A 14,785-nucleotide genomic window follows, 5' to 3' on the forward strand; every position below is an offset into this window, starting at 1 on the left:
GCGAAAAAGGGGAGGGGTTGACCTTTTGGGGAATTTCTTTTTTTTTTTTGGTTTTTTTTTTTTTTTTTTTTATTCTCCAAGAGTGTTTCTTTAATGATTGTCCTGTATTTCATTCTCCCATTAACTCTGGCCTGCCTGCCTCCCATCCGTTCTGAAGAAGAGCCTCTCCACAGCATGATACTGCCAACACCATGTTTCATCCTTAAGGTAGCAAAATAATCTGCATAGTTACCTTTTTACCACATGTAATAATTTGTATGGTAAATATGTGTTATATGTTGCTGCTACCTGAGCTGAAAGGCCAGACAAGTGTAACTTAAAAAGAAGTAGCTCCACAGTAAAACTATTGTAGCTGCACAGACTCACAGCTCTCTTGGAAGAATTTGTTCACTGGACAATTATTAGTTGTGTACTCCTCGGATATGTCCTATGTGGACGATTAATTTAAATACGATTACTAAATGTTAGGAATTGCCACACGTTATGTAAGGGGCACAAACATGTGGAACATCAAAAATTAAAATTGTAGGCCTGCATGCAAAATGGTATGTGACATGGAAAATCAGCACCCGTAACACACCATGCCCACTGAGAAACTGCTAATTGCAGGATCATGTTGTGAGGACGCTTTCCTTCAGCAGGACAACAAGCAGGACAGCTGAAAGGAAGATGGATGGAGCTAAATACAGGGCAAAAACCCCCCTTGAAAAATCATGTAAAGAGAAGCTATCCATTAAATCTGACTGAGCTTCAGCTATTATGAATAGAAGGTTGAGCAAACATAAAAACATGAGGGTTTTGCACTGTTAATTGTCATGCAAAGTGGTTCTGCAAACTCTTTAAGTAGGGGACTGAATGTGCAATTTAAAAGTGCACATCACACTTTAAATTGTTTTAAAAACTTTTAAAATCATCTGCACTTTTGCTTCCACATATCAACGAGCATTTTCTGTGGATCCATCAAAAGTTCTAGTTGTAAATTATGTGTTTGTGTTCGTTACATGAGAGAATATAAAAAGGTGCAAGGAACACTTTTGATAGCATTTTACTGCCTGTGCCTGTAGCCAGCTCTGCCTCAGATGATTGCTCCGGCATCTTTCTGTGTGATTTGTGCCTTGTCTACATTAGATATGTTTTTTTTGTTTTTTTTTTTTTTTTCCTTTTGGAAGTTGTCTTCCCTGCAAGTTCTCACATTGTCACTGTTTCTGGGCTGCTTCCGGAGGATTCTTCACTCTGGTCTTAACATTATGCACTTTAGCCAAACCGAACCTGATTTCTCACACAAATGTGTGCATTTAAAATGAATGCACCGACAATGTTCCACATGGCTCAGTGCCGTCTCCAGCCCTCCTCTGTTCTCCCCGACTCTCTACCCTCCCTCTCCTCCATCTCTTCCCTGTGGGAAGATCTGACTCTGAGAGCAGACAGTCTGCAGCCCTGAATAAATGTATAAGAGGGAGAAGGGGAAGGGAGGGTGCATTAGCAGGCAGAGGGAGCGCAGGGGCGGGAGAGTGTTGGAGGATACATACATGCCGAGTGTACAGAGAAGAGCCAGATACACATTAGATAGAGAGGAGGGAAGCAGTTCAGCTTGTATAGGACCAAGAACGGAGCGATTCAGCTTCCTTCAGCTGTCTCTCCCTCTCTGCACAAACACATGCTCATACACACTCCCAGTTTTTCCCCCTGACACACACACATACACACACGCGCACAGGAACAATTGCTTTAGGGTATACCAGTCGGCTCTGGCAGTCCTCTCCTTTGTTGTTTTTGCTATTGGTTGGTCTCAGCGGCAGCACGGCGTGCGCCTCTATCACCGGGTGGGTGAATGTGTGTGTGGAGTCTGGAAGGCAGTGTGTGAAGGATGCCACTGGCTGTACCCGGGTAAGTCAGCTCCTTCCTTCCTCTCTCTGTCTATTTCTTTTTGTTCTTTCTGATCTGCAGCCTCTCCATCTCGCCTGGGATTCTCGCCTCTCTCCTCCTGCCGTGTTCATCCTCTATGCACGGTTCTTCTCTCTCTCCCTCCCTCCATCTCTATCTCTCCATGCGAGCTCCCTCTTTCTCTCAGTCTCCTCCGGACTGTGCTCCCTCTCCAGGCTGCGCCTCATTGGTGTGTCCTGATTCCTGTTTTTTTTTTTTTTTTTTTTTTCTTTTCTTTTCCTCCCCATTAGGCTCCAGGCCCATTGGTCGTCTGCCTCCCAACCATTATCTCCACTCCTCCGCCCCTCTGTCATCCTTTCTGCCTCCGCTCACACTCTCTCCTTCTCTCTCTCTCTCTCCCGCTCTCTCTCTCTCGCTCTCTCTCCTTCCCACAGTCATCTCTCAAGTCGTGAAAAATGATTTGCATGCAAGAAGAGAGCAGAACTTTGCAGTGAGCTCAGTAAGGGAATTCATTGGGAGTGAAATAAAGGGAAATAATAGCAGAGGAGGAGGAAAAGTTTAAAGACACGACTGCAGTTGGTAGGTACCTTCTGCTTTGCTCATGGCATTTTGCGTCTTTTCCATTGTTGTTGGCTGATACTGGACTCCGCTTGCCACACTTTGTCCTTCCATGTGCTGTCTGTTAGTCTGGGATTGTTGTATGTGGTTTCTTGTAGTTCATGGTGACAGTCAGCTCCTGATATTTTACAGGTGATTTGTGCTCTAAAAGTAGAGAATGTCTTCTTCAATCTATTGCAGTCAAATTCTGATTATACTAGTGCTAATTTAAAGAGAAGTTCTAGAAGTTTTTCTTCTTCTGGTGCGGGTAATTCTGGCAATCCAAACTTAGAATGAGCTTTTCTTGTCATCAAGCTCTTAAAATTCTAAGAACTAATAAAATACCAACATACAAATGTTTCTGTTTTAGAACATTTGATTATTTAAAATTGTGCAAATTCCTTAAGTTTTCAGTCACTTTTAGTGCAAGCCTATGCATCTGAAGTGTTAGATAAACTAAACAGTCTATCTAACAAGGACAAGGAGGAAACTGTACAAAAAAAAATTGTTTAGATTAAACTATTTGCCTTCAAATAACGGCAAGCTCTGTGTTTGAGTTACATGGTTGGCGTAGCTCATGCACCAGTCCATTTTGTCTCTGTTTTGTGCTTGTTTTGGGAGTTAGACTTAAGGAAAGTACAGTGCAGATGTTGTGTGTGCTCCTGTGGGTGGTATTTACAGTACAGATGCAATGCAACTTGCCTCTTTTCTATCAGGACACATAACAATGCTTGAGCACAAAGTGCGTCCAACTAAGTCCTCCTCATGTCAACAAATGGCGTAGACAAGAGGTTGGAGACTTCTGGCGATACACAAAGAATTTCATCCTTTTTTTCATGGTTTTCAGTAATATTTTATCTGGAGTTTCGATTAAATTGTAGGGAAGACGCTTTGCGTGTTGAGGTAATGTTTTCACCACTGTTTCATCAGACTGTAACAATGATTGTTGGTGTGTTTAGCTCAGTTTCCCTCCATGTGTGCACAGAGACTGACATGAGCTGCTCGGCGGGATGTGAAGCCGTGTTCTCCGGGATCTTCTTAAAGATGCGAGAGGAAGGCGATGTCTTGCTTGTTATTGGGAATGCTCGTGTTTGTGCCACCGCAGTGCCTGATGTGCTATGCTGAGCTGAGCCAAGGACAGGCAGACAGCTGAATGTGATTAAATTATAGTGGGAAAGCACGCTACCTGGGTCTTACCAGGTCCATCGTCGCAGGAACTCCCTCCCTGCCGTTTCTGCTCATCTCTCTTTCTCTCCCTTGCTGTGGAATAACAGCAAACGGACCCAGCCCCTGTTAATCATAACAGTCTGGTTAGAAGCTGGAGCCAGGAGGAAAGTCGGTGCAAGATTGAACCGTTGGGTTATAAGATGCACTGTTCACTCTTACTGTGAGGAAAAGTGCCGAGTCCTTTAGCAGTAAAAAGCCTCCTGGGGATCCCCTTTATGCAACTGACAAGGATGGGTCAGATGATGAGGAGCATTATAAGTCTACTTGTCTGGCATGACTGAGCACTTACACTTAATGTGACTGTAAATACATGATAAAATAAAGCATGAGAGACTGTTCTTCAACAACATACATTTTCTGAATATTCTGAACCGCTGCTGCATGGATTCAGTGTTTATGAAGAAAAGTACATTTCCCTTTTCTTTAAACTGTAAATTACATTAAAAGTAAATGAAGGGGAAGCCACTGGGACACTTTTTCCTTTTTTTGTTTGATTAGCATCGGTTTGGTTGGAAGAAGACCATCATTTAAGATGGGTGTCATCCTCATTAGCGATGCGCCAATCAATCTGCCAGAGAATTGATTATCAGATTTGGCCGCTTTTCCCTCCCGAATGGACATCAGGTATATTTCTGAAAACTCTTTTTTTTTTTTTTTTTTTTTTCCCATGTTTGTTGAATGCACCAAAAACTGCAAACTCCCCCCGTTTCTGGTGGGAGCATCAACCAACAACATGTAGTTCAGGTAACTTTTTTTTTAGTTTATTGAAAACCTGAAATCAGTAAAGGTCAGGAAAAGTCAGATCGGTGGCTCTCTAATCCCCATACACTTTCTTTTCAATGATCATTGTGATGTAACATCTAATAGCTGACATATTTAAAATTGAAGAGACTAATGTACATATACCGTTTATTAGCTTTACAAAATAATTGCTGTAAAAGACAAACAAAATGTTATTAAGTCTGGAATAAACCTCAGATACAGTGGAAAACTTCCTAGTCTCTTAGAGAAAGACTAAGTGTACTAGACGCAGCTTCAGACTGTGCTTCTTTCAGCTCCACACCACTGAATCTCTCTAGTGCAGAGCTGATGATCATGGCTCCCTGCTGTGGGATGGCTTATATTCTACTTTACCCCTCTGTAGCTATTTTTCCTTTAAAATAAAGAATATTTGCAGAGGTTTAAATGCTCATTTTTGATTTTATGAGCTGTTTTGCGAAGGCCAGTAGGACCTGCTTGTCGTTACACCGACTTTGTAAATGTGCATGTGGAGATACTGAAGGGAATCAATGTGGTCTTCCAATCAGTCTCAGTGACATGGTCACGCTAGGGTGCAGAGGAGAATGATCTATTTGAGCAGACATATTGTCAATACTGACATCTACTCAGTGTAAGATGTAGCTGCTCCCGCGTCCTTCACACATACACTCCTGGTGCGCCTGCCAGTATACACATTATTAATTATGGTATATTCCTTAATCTGATCCAAGCTCTTGATTTGGATTGAACTAGAGGAAAAAACAAGAATTTGGTCACTTTGAAACCGAGTCTTTCCTTCCATTTTAATGATAAATAATAATGATTTAACTTAGGTGTGGGCCAGTATGAGATTCCTGTCAACGATGATATTGATAAAAAACACCACAGTTTTAAGATTTCAAATAAAAAAATAAACATTTAAAAATTAACCAACCATTATTCTACATGTGCTGATAAAACAACTTTTGATTTTTGCCATTAGAGCAATATCTGAAAGAGTGTTAATTTGATGTGAACCCAGACTTGTCCAAAAATATAAATTAAACACTTTTTTAAAAAATTCATTGATGTTTAAGTGCTTATTGTACAGAATGTTATGTTATTCTGTACCCTTTTGAAGACAAAGCCTATATTAGTTAGGTAATTAGTAAGGCTACCTGCTCCGGCACCTAGCCTGTAAGCTGGATGCTTAAAATAAGCTACTTCCACAACTTTTCTTTTAGTTCCCACAGCATTACGTTTTGTGTTTTTAATTATCAAAAATATTCCCAAACAGAAGCAAATAGTTGGGTTATTTATTTGGATAGCCAGTCTGCACTCTACTGCTGTGTTTTAAAAGATTGTTAACCTAATGAAAATGATTCCCACATTGTGACACTTTTATGAAAAGTTTCCAAGCAACTGAATTTGTTGTTCTTGTAAGTGCAGAAAACTCTCTGGAGCTTTCTTTAAGCTAGCAATGCACAGCAACGTGTTGGGGAGGGGAAACACTGCCTAACTCTTTAAACTGCGAACAAAAGAAAAATAAAAACCCTCTGTTTACCTCAGGATTTTCTTTGACATTTTATCAAAATAAGTTCCAACTAAAGGAACAATTTTAATCCGTGGTTGTTAACAACACTGGCATACCTTTATACCAGCTACCAGCCCATGTCTTGATTTAAGCGTTCATTTGTATACAATAAGTAATGGATTGACTGTTCTTTCTATGAGGGTATTCCTCCAGAAAAATCACAGGTGCCCCTGTCTCTCACACATACACACAAACACGCTCATTTTTGTTCTTTTCCTCGGGGAAAACGTGATCTATCTCCTGGCGGGCAGGCCAATTAAAAACCAATCAGGGTGCTTGGAGTGTGCTGGTAATGGGAAAGCCAAGGCAGTGAAGGAAGTGGGGCTGATTAATGGACATTTTCACCTTGTGGCATAACAGCCTCCCACAGGCATCCATCACCACAGGGGGACTACGCTGGCTACACACCTTTCCAGGAGCGTCTGACATGTTGTATAAGTTGCAGATGTCTGACTGTGTGATGATGAGCATAAAGTGCCCCGACGAGGCTGCAGTAGCTTTATATTAACCTGCCTTATCTGCAGGCCATGGAGATCATTTGATGTATGGCCGCATCCTGATTAATACCAGGCTGTGCAGCTCAGCTCCTTTTCATGGTTTGATAACATTCAGAGGATACGCTGTTCACCTGCTGTGGAAACCCAACCAGTTGAATACTAAGTATTTAGAGCAACAGAGAAATTCACAAATTTCTCGTGTTTTTATCATCTTTGAAGGAAAAAAATAAATAAAAACCTGTGTTTTCCACAGACGAGTATGTTTTTTTTTATATGTATATATTACAAGTAGACTCTAGATGCCCTTGCTGAGTTGGATCGAAAAGCGTTTGTGTCTTTCCCTTTGGAGCCTTTGTGAAGCTGCGAGCCGTCAGAAGAAAAGTATTAAACGGTGTGAGCAAGGTTCGTTCCATTTCAGGAGCTGCTGTGACCTACTTCACACAGCCTGGCAGCTAGCTGTAAATACAGATTTTCATAACCTGCTTTGGCCTCTTCCCATTAGCAGCACAACTGTGCCTTGAAGAAAATTACGAGCTCAGGAGAAGCTGAGCAGAACGGTGCTATGATATCATCAGAGCAGGGAACACGAGTCTGATTGTGTTGGTGTCATAGGATTACATTAAGGTTTAGCACAACATTTAATATAACCTCAAGGTTGCATAATCATAAATGACAGAAAATGAGACGGAGCAATGCTAGCCATCTGCAAATATTAGGAAGGGAAAAAAAAAAAAAGAAAAAACATCTGCGAAAAATGTTGATCTTGTTTCGTCTGAAACAAAAGACTGTACACTTACTGATGTTCACTGAGTTATATGGTCAGCAGGGGGCAGAGTTGTACCATTTTAATCAGATTTTACAAGAAGTATAAAACTGAGCTAATTTTTCACTTTCTGTACCGATATCAGGGAAATTTGATTTCTTCACCTTTGTTAAAAATTGTGAAATCGATTACGATTAACTTACATTTTTGGGAAAGTTCTTAGTTTTTTTATACAATTTTTCTAACACTCTGTATACGCTTTAGCATCTTGGACAAAAAATATAAATCTGACGTGGGAAATATGAGTAGTTAGAATTTATCTATTTGGTAAATATATTACTAATATTCAGAATGTGAATGCGCAACTTAAAAAAAATTATACATTCCCAAATATTAGATTGCAGTTATTGTTTGCTATTGTGATGCTCACTGATATAGTTATAATTGCAATTTGACATATTTCAAACTAATGTATAGAAATGTTTAAAATGTTCTTTGAATACAAAATATTGAATCTTAAATATATATCCGACCAAGGAACAATTGAAATATAATTATTTTTTTTATGGCAGCGGTGGTTTCAAATAAAGATCCACACACATTGAAAAACAGAATTTTCAACATTTCTCCTCTCAATCACCAACCAAGGGAAAATAGTCTGGTTTCAATCACTTACTCACTGATTGGGGCAACACTAGGAAAGCCAGTTTTTTTTTAATGCTTGCTGTGGCCGATTATATGCTGAAGTCAGACTTCAGTTTTCTAAATCACAAACATACCCGGAAAATCAGTTGCTGATGAAGTGTGTTGACATAATAATAATAAACAGTGTTTTAAAGAATCTGGAATCTGTTCAGAAGTTTCTAGTTCAGATTTGGTAAGTCCATATTTTAAGGAGGCCGTCATACTAAAAAAAAAAGGAAATTAAATGTCAGGTTTATGTTATTTCCACAATAGAACGTTAGTAGTTGTTCACAAAGCTTAACTGTTCAGTTTAACACTCATCAGTCAGTACAGTAAGGAATCTATCTTTCTTTAATGTAAAAGTCTCAAAAACAGATAACAGACGTCCAGCTTAAAACTTGGTTTACGCTAAATGCGATTTCTGTGAGTCCGAACGGATTTGTACTTTTAGCAAAAAGTCTGGAATAAGTTTTGCGATTGAATCAGATGTAGCATCAGAACCTCCTGACCTTTTGTTTCTCTGGACAATGATAACATGAATCATAAAAGGAGATGTTTCAGTGATAACAACACCCGCCTCCTCAGTAACGATGCTATCTGCTGAGCATCATCACTGAGAGTCCAACTCGTCCCCAGACTCATCAGGTCAAAGAGGCACACAGATCCACCATAGAGAAACAAAAGAAAGGAAACTAAAACCAAAGGAGCAGGACGGGCCGAGCTCGTGTAAAAGCGCTGCGTTATTGGAAAATGATTACCAAACAGGCATCCATTATTCAACGGGGCAATCAGGGAGGGCTCAGTCTGTTCATTTATGCGAGCACCGTAAATCCGATTTGTCGGTTTTGATCACTCTAAAATCTCCCAGTCACACGCGGGCAATATTGGGTGAATATTATTCTGTCTAATGGGGAATTGATGACGGCATGTGACACCGGTCAAGACAAATGGATGGCTTACAGGGGTGGGAAGGGGGAGGAGGCTGGAGGTGTTGGGACAGAGGTTTATTACCGATTGAGGCACTGTATATTGCATTTCATTTCTAAAGAAGATTCCAGAGAGTTACTAATACAAGGTTATGCTTGCATTGAGGGCGCTCAAAGTGATGATAGAAAAACTCATTTTTTTATGATCAAATAGTATTTTATCATTGTGGAGTTTTTGGTGTGTGTGTGTGTGTGTGTGTGTTGAAGGTCAAAGAAGCGCAGTTAATTGAAAATCTAAATGATTTGTGGAGCTCGAACAAGCACACATCTGTGCTCGTGTGTATGCAAATGAGGGCCTTGTGATCGTTACGTGCAAGAATTTGGGCGCGCTTGTGCTCGCGCGCGGCGTCGGGAGGCAGGCAGACATGATGCGCTCTGAGCTGCAGCGTCTCTGTGAGGGTGGCCTGACCTCTGCCTTCAGCTCCGCTTCACGGGACAGCAGCAAATGAGAGGTGTCATCGCATGACAGCAGCGCGGCCCCTCTTTAGGACTGACTGCGCGCCGCACGCGTGCACGCAAACACACACATATCGGCAAATGGGCTCGCGGTGCGCAGGCAACTTCACATAAATGCATGCAAATATTCAAGTTGAACCAAGCGCTGGCAACAGTTGGAACATAAACAGACATAAATGCATAAATATTGACACGCAGGCAGACTTCCACAGAGACCCATGGGAAACACGGCCCAGATCAATAGCTTTGCTTCGTGAACATACAGCTTTTGTTTGGGCAACAATGATTTAGATTCAATTTGACCACTTAGTGTTTATGCCGAGCTTTGACCAGCTTAGAAAATCAAACTCGAATGTGAACAGGATTTTGTCAAGCGCTAACTTTTGATTTATTTTCATTGTTCGAGGCCTTTCTGAATGCAAAAAGCCCTGTAAGTTTGGATAAAATGGGCCTCCTGCTTAATGCATGTTCTTTGTTGTCTGTTAACTATTTGTCAGAGATGCAGTCAACAGTAAATTAATTAGGCATGGCAAGTTTATTTGTATAGCCCTATTCATACAAAGTAATTTAAAGTGCTTTACAGGAGAATAAAAGAAAGAAACAAAGTACATTAAAGACAAAACGACATTCATTTCAATTAAAAAATTTAAGCATAACAAGAAAACAAAGAGTGACTGCTTTAAAATGAACTGATAAAATTAACTTATCTTTATGGAAAAGCTGCATTAATATTTTCAGTCATGCATTTTCAGAAAGTTTGTTCCAGAGTTGAAGATTTAATAAATTAAATGCTACTTTCTCTTCTCGTGGTGAACTCATTAAGAAGATTGCAGATGACTTTATGGTCAAAATTACATGAAATCTGTTGTTGCTCAGTACCATTCAATGTCTTATAGATGTTTTTTTTTTAACCTTTCCATCTTAAAAGCACAGATAGTGCACTGGTGTGATGTGATCAATTTCCTTGGTGTAGGTCAGGACTCTGGCAGCAGTATTTTTGATGAGCAGCAGCCTGATTGATTTTATTACAGAGGCTGGTAAAGACTAGTTACAATCACATCTAAACTACTTCAAATAAAAGCATGCAGTTGTTTTATTTTATTCTGTCTTAAAAATATTTTAAGACAATCAAGGGCTGATTTATCAACGTTATCTGTTATTTTAATGTAGATCTGAGTCCTTTATGACACCGAGGTTTCTGGCATACTCTGTGGTTATTAGCCTCATTGAGTCTAGCAAAGTGCTGACCTCTAACCTTACAATTTCTCAGGTTTATGTGCTTTTGGATTTGTCCTTATTGATTTGACCCTTCACTGAAAAGAGTTCAGACTAAAAGTTGGCAGCAACATTCAACTAGTCATATTAGAAACCACCAAATTTTATTCAGTAGGTAGGTACTTTTATTGTGATTATTACGGTAATGCAAAGATATGAGCTCTTCCATCTTTTAGACTGCAGCTGTGGGAAGGAATAAAAGACTATCTTGCACAGAATGCAATAAGATTTGTTCTTCTCATTTTTGTAGGGAAGAAATATGTGAAAGTGTCTTGAAAAAAATTCTTAAAAATTTGCAATCTAGTTGTTATCGCTAACATAAGCAGTGATAATATTGCTCCTGGGTTGCATTTCGTACATTAGCTTTGTGTAGCAGACTTTGTAAAATAATACATGAAATCTTGGTTAAAAGAAAATGCACCCCTTTTAAGTACATCCTTTTTAAATACACAGACCACAAATTTTTAATGATTTTAGTAGATACGTCTATTAAAAGAATAGCTGAAATACAAAAGCATAAACAATACTTAGAGGTTACAACCAGCAAGTTGGAAAAATTAAACTAATTGACTATGGAGTGTTTAGAAATTATACCTAAATAAAGAAGAGCTGCCATGTAGTTGACTTTTCACCATTTAATCATTTGGATAAGGGTGCTCCAAGATAAAAAGTACTTTGGGTGCCTAAACCCCCACCAGCCAAGACTAGTATTACTTTTCATGAAGGACTTGGAGCACACAGTTTCTGAAATGATGGCCACATATAGGACAACATGTTTCTAAATAGACAGAGGGATACGCAGAGTCACATTTGCGTTTCACATATGTTTCAGGAACCGATGAACAAACATTAAGATTGTTGATGCAACAAGATTTTATCTGATTTTATGTGTAACTCGTTCTGTATGCTAACTATGCCAGAGCCAATGATCCAGGTGTAAGTCAAAGGAGGTTGAGCAGCTTAAGGTCAATAGAAAATACATTCAGTGAAAAATCTGTGTTATCTTTTAAACACGTTTTTGGTCAATTTAAGCTTGAAAATTAGCTGGCATTTCTGATCAGCATAATCCTGGTCTTTTCTAAGGCATATTGACCCAAAAAGTCAAACTATCTGCTGAGTAAAAGACTACTCTATCTAAAACTGCCATAAAAAAAAGATTTCCGTAACCCTACAGGGTTTTGAGTAAATCAGTGCTGCATTTTTCGGTCAGTGGTAACTTTATTATTTCAAGGTTAGCCCAGTTGACTAATTAAAAAAGTACATACGTTGGGCATTCTGTCAGGGGGCCATAATGTGCTAAGAAGCTGTTTATTGCCCTCTAAGCAAAGAAAAATGTGTTTTAGAAATGCCAAATTTCCATTAGAATAAGCATTGAATCTAAATAATACAAGCTTATTAGGTAATTACACACACTCTACTCGTCACAAAGGATTGGGCTACTAAGTAAGAAGAGCCACAATCTAATAATACAGATGCCAAAATTTGCTCAGTGTCTGTGTTAAAAAAATTAAATATTTGAATGCGTTTCAAACCATCTGTAATCAGCCCACGAGGCTTCATGCTCTTAGTAAGAACAATCAATAAAAGTAGGCTGTAACCGTGCTTGTTAATATAAAAGATGTGCTTCTGTAGCTTTCCCTGTTAGTTGCAGGACCGTGATCATTTAGGCAATAATTCCAAGCTTCTTTAGTAATAAGTGATATTTTATCGTACTAAATCTCTAATGTATGAACAGTGCAACTGTTGCTGTACTTTTTATTATTGAAATCTCCAGCTTCGGCTTCGTATGTGCTCTGTGAGGTTGAATCAGCACATTCATCATACTGAAATGACCTACCTCCCAAAATAACAGCTTCACTGCCCACCTGGAAAGGATTTCCGGAACAGCAGAAGATTAATTGGTGCAGGTCATTTCCAAAATGTTCTGAATTTGTTGGTTACCATACCCCATCAAAAATTGTACTATAATGAAGAATTCAGCAAATCAAAGCTGTAGTGACCCACAGTTTGGTATTAAAGTGTGAGTCTTTTAACCCTCCAAATCGCTCATGTAACCTCACCAAGACTGTTAGAGATAAAATTAGTGTAGAAACGAGGTCGTTTGGAACATGCACCATAATCGTAGTGTGTTCATTTGTAAGCTAAGTACACAAGTCTTCTGTGGATGCCTGGAAGGTGTGAGTTTGTTCGTAGGCACTCCTCAAAGTAGGGCATTTCCACCTTCCACCTGCAGGTCGCCTCAGAAGTGGTCTCCTGAAAGTGCTGGCAGTGCACCTCTGGGTCTTCTAGTTACAGCTGGGAATGCTCTCCCATGACTGCTTGTCCTCTGCTCCCACTGTCTTACCTTTATCATAGCATGTCTGTCTTGTTTCTGTCCTTGCACGCTCACATATTCTCTCTGCAGCTCCTCCTTTGCCTCATTGTCTCCCTTTGTACCCCCCTTGTCAGTTCTTTCACTCTAGTTCCAACTGCATTGCATCTCCCTTTTCATTCCTAACCAATTCCCTGTAACAGAATTTTCCCTGTTCAATTGTATGATTAGTCCAAATACAACAGTGAGGCGGGAGGAAGGGATGTCAGAGTAAGTTTTTTTTTTCCTCCCTCCCTTCTTTATCTCAGTTCAGTGGTTAACGAGATGGATGGACCGCATATTTACTGTTAACAAGGAGGATGCCATCGCTTCTCATTCTTCCTCACCAATTGTGCCCCACAGTATCATGCATAATAAATCAAATCCTCTGTGTCAGCATCGCTTTCTTTACACAGGCAACAGAGTCATCGAGTATGGTGTGATCTGCTGCAAAATGCAGGAGAAATATGAAGCTAAGCACTCAGAGCCAGCTCTTTGCTCCCCCCCTTCCAGTGCTGCAATGTATTCAGGTCATTGCCAGGTCTCTGTTAAAACGCTTCTTTGGTTTCTCCTCTCTAAGCTCCGGCATCTTGTTCGTTTTACTCAAATCTGAGCAGCCCCTTGCCCTGAATAAATAGTGCAACACGTTTTGCTTCTTTAGTCTTAGCCCTTGCCGCCGTTTTGCTCGCTAGCTCACTCCCCCCTCCCCGTAAGACAGCTCTGCCCTGCCCCGTGTATGTGACCTAATTTTCCTGCTCGGCCCAGCGTTTTCCGATGTGAGTCGCTCCAAAATAGCTTGGCTACAGCAGACCGTGGCAAACTCATTTCCATCTTGCATAACAGAGACCAAACATCCCCCCCCCCCTTCCCACCCCCTCACCTCCTGAACGACATCACCACCACCACTCTGCCTCGGCTCAATGGCGAGATGGCACTTACTCTCGCAGGCTGAATCTCGTCTTGCCACCTCGCTGTGTGAGGAAGATGGTGAAATTATCATTTTCACTTACTCATTTTTATCCCACAGTTTGTGCATTATGTCTTTTCAGGCCGTCTTAGTAATTGAACATGTCAAATTAATAGATTATACAGCCTTGCTTAGTCAAAGAAGAGAAGATACAGGAATCGGAAGTGACTCCTTTTCTCACTGCAAAAGCAGCGAAGCTAAATCAAAGAGGTCCCAAAAGGATTCATGAAAACATTTATAAGATGTAGCTTTGCTCCATAACCTAAAGTGTATTTCATAACAGCATCAAAATAACTATTCATATGCTATTAAAAGCTCATTTAAGTGTTGAGCCCTATAATATATTGCGTCGAGATGACATTGTGGAAGGCTGTAAGGACTGAACACGTCTACTCCTCGTCGCTGGATCGGCTGTGGATGGAGATTGTGAGGAGTTGTGGGCTGAGAAAGAAATCATTATTTTACCAATGGCTGCAGCACTTCTTAACATGTTCTATGGGGTGCCTTTCGCCAAGCTAATGCAGAGAAATGGAAACAGATGGAAGGCATGATTATTTGATCTGCAAAGAGTTCCTGGTGGGCTTTGTAGTAACTGGACGAGACTGCTTAGAGGCAGAAGAGTGGGCTGTATACGTCTGTGTGTGTGTGTGTGTGTGTTTGTGTGTGTTCTGAGGGATGTGCACGGGTGTGGGTGGCTGTTGTCTGTGTTTGAATGTCTGTGTGTGTTTGTGTGTGCGCGTTTTGTCCATCTGTTCATGTGTTTGGAT

General features: G+C 40.3%; 1 protein-coding gene across 5 annotated transcripts in view; it reads left to right on the forward strand.

The window, feature by feature from the left end:
• The first annotated feature begins 1,374 nt into the window (after positions 1-1,374).
• The window catches only part of LOC106958095 (myelin transcription factor 1-like protein), a 133,927-nt gene continuing 120,516 nt past the window's right edge, over positions 1,375-14,785 (forward strand). For 2 of the 5 annotated variants that reach the window (XM_015049840.1, XM_015049839.1), the window contains exon 1: positions 2,065-2,463. The gene's annotated coding sequence lies outside the window, so the exon portion shown is untranslated. Of the gene's footprint in view, positions 1,888-2,062; positions 2,464-14,785 lie in introns of those variants that run through there. The other 3 variants (XM_015049837.1, XM_015049835.1, XM_015049838.1) reach the window with 3 other exon arrangements.

Source organism: Poecilia latipinna, unplaced genomic scaffold (assembly GCF_001443285.1).
Source record: "Poecilia latipinna isolate Pla-1442-1.1 unplaced genomic scaffold, P_latipinna-1.0 Scaffold961, whole genome shotgun sequence".
NCBI lineage: Eukaryota > Metazoa > Chordata > Actinopteri > Cyprinodontiformes > Poeciliidae > Poecilia > Poecilia latipinna.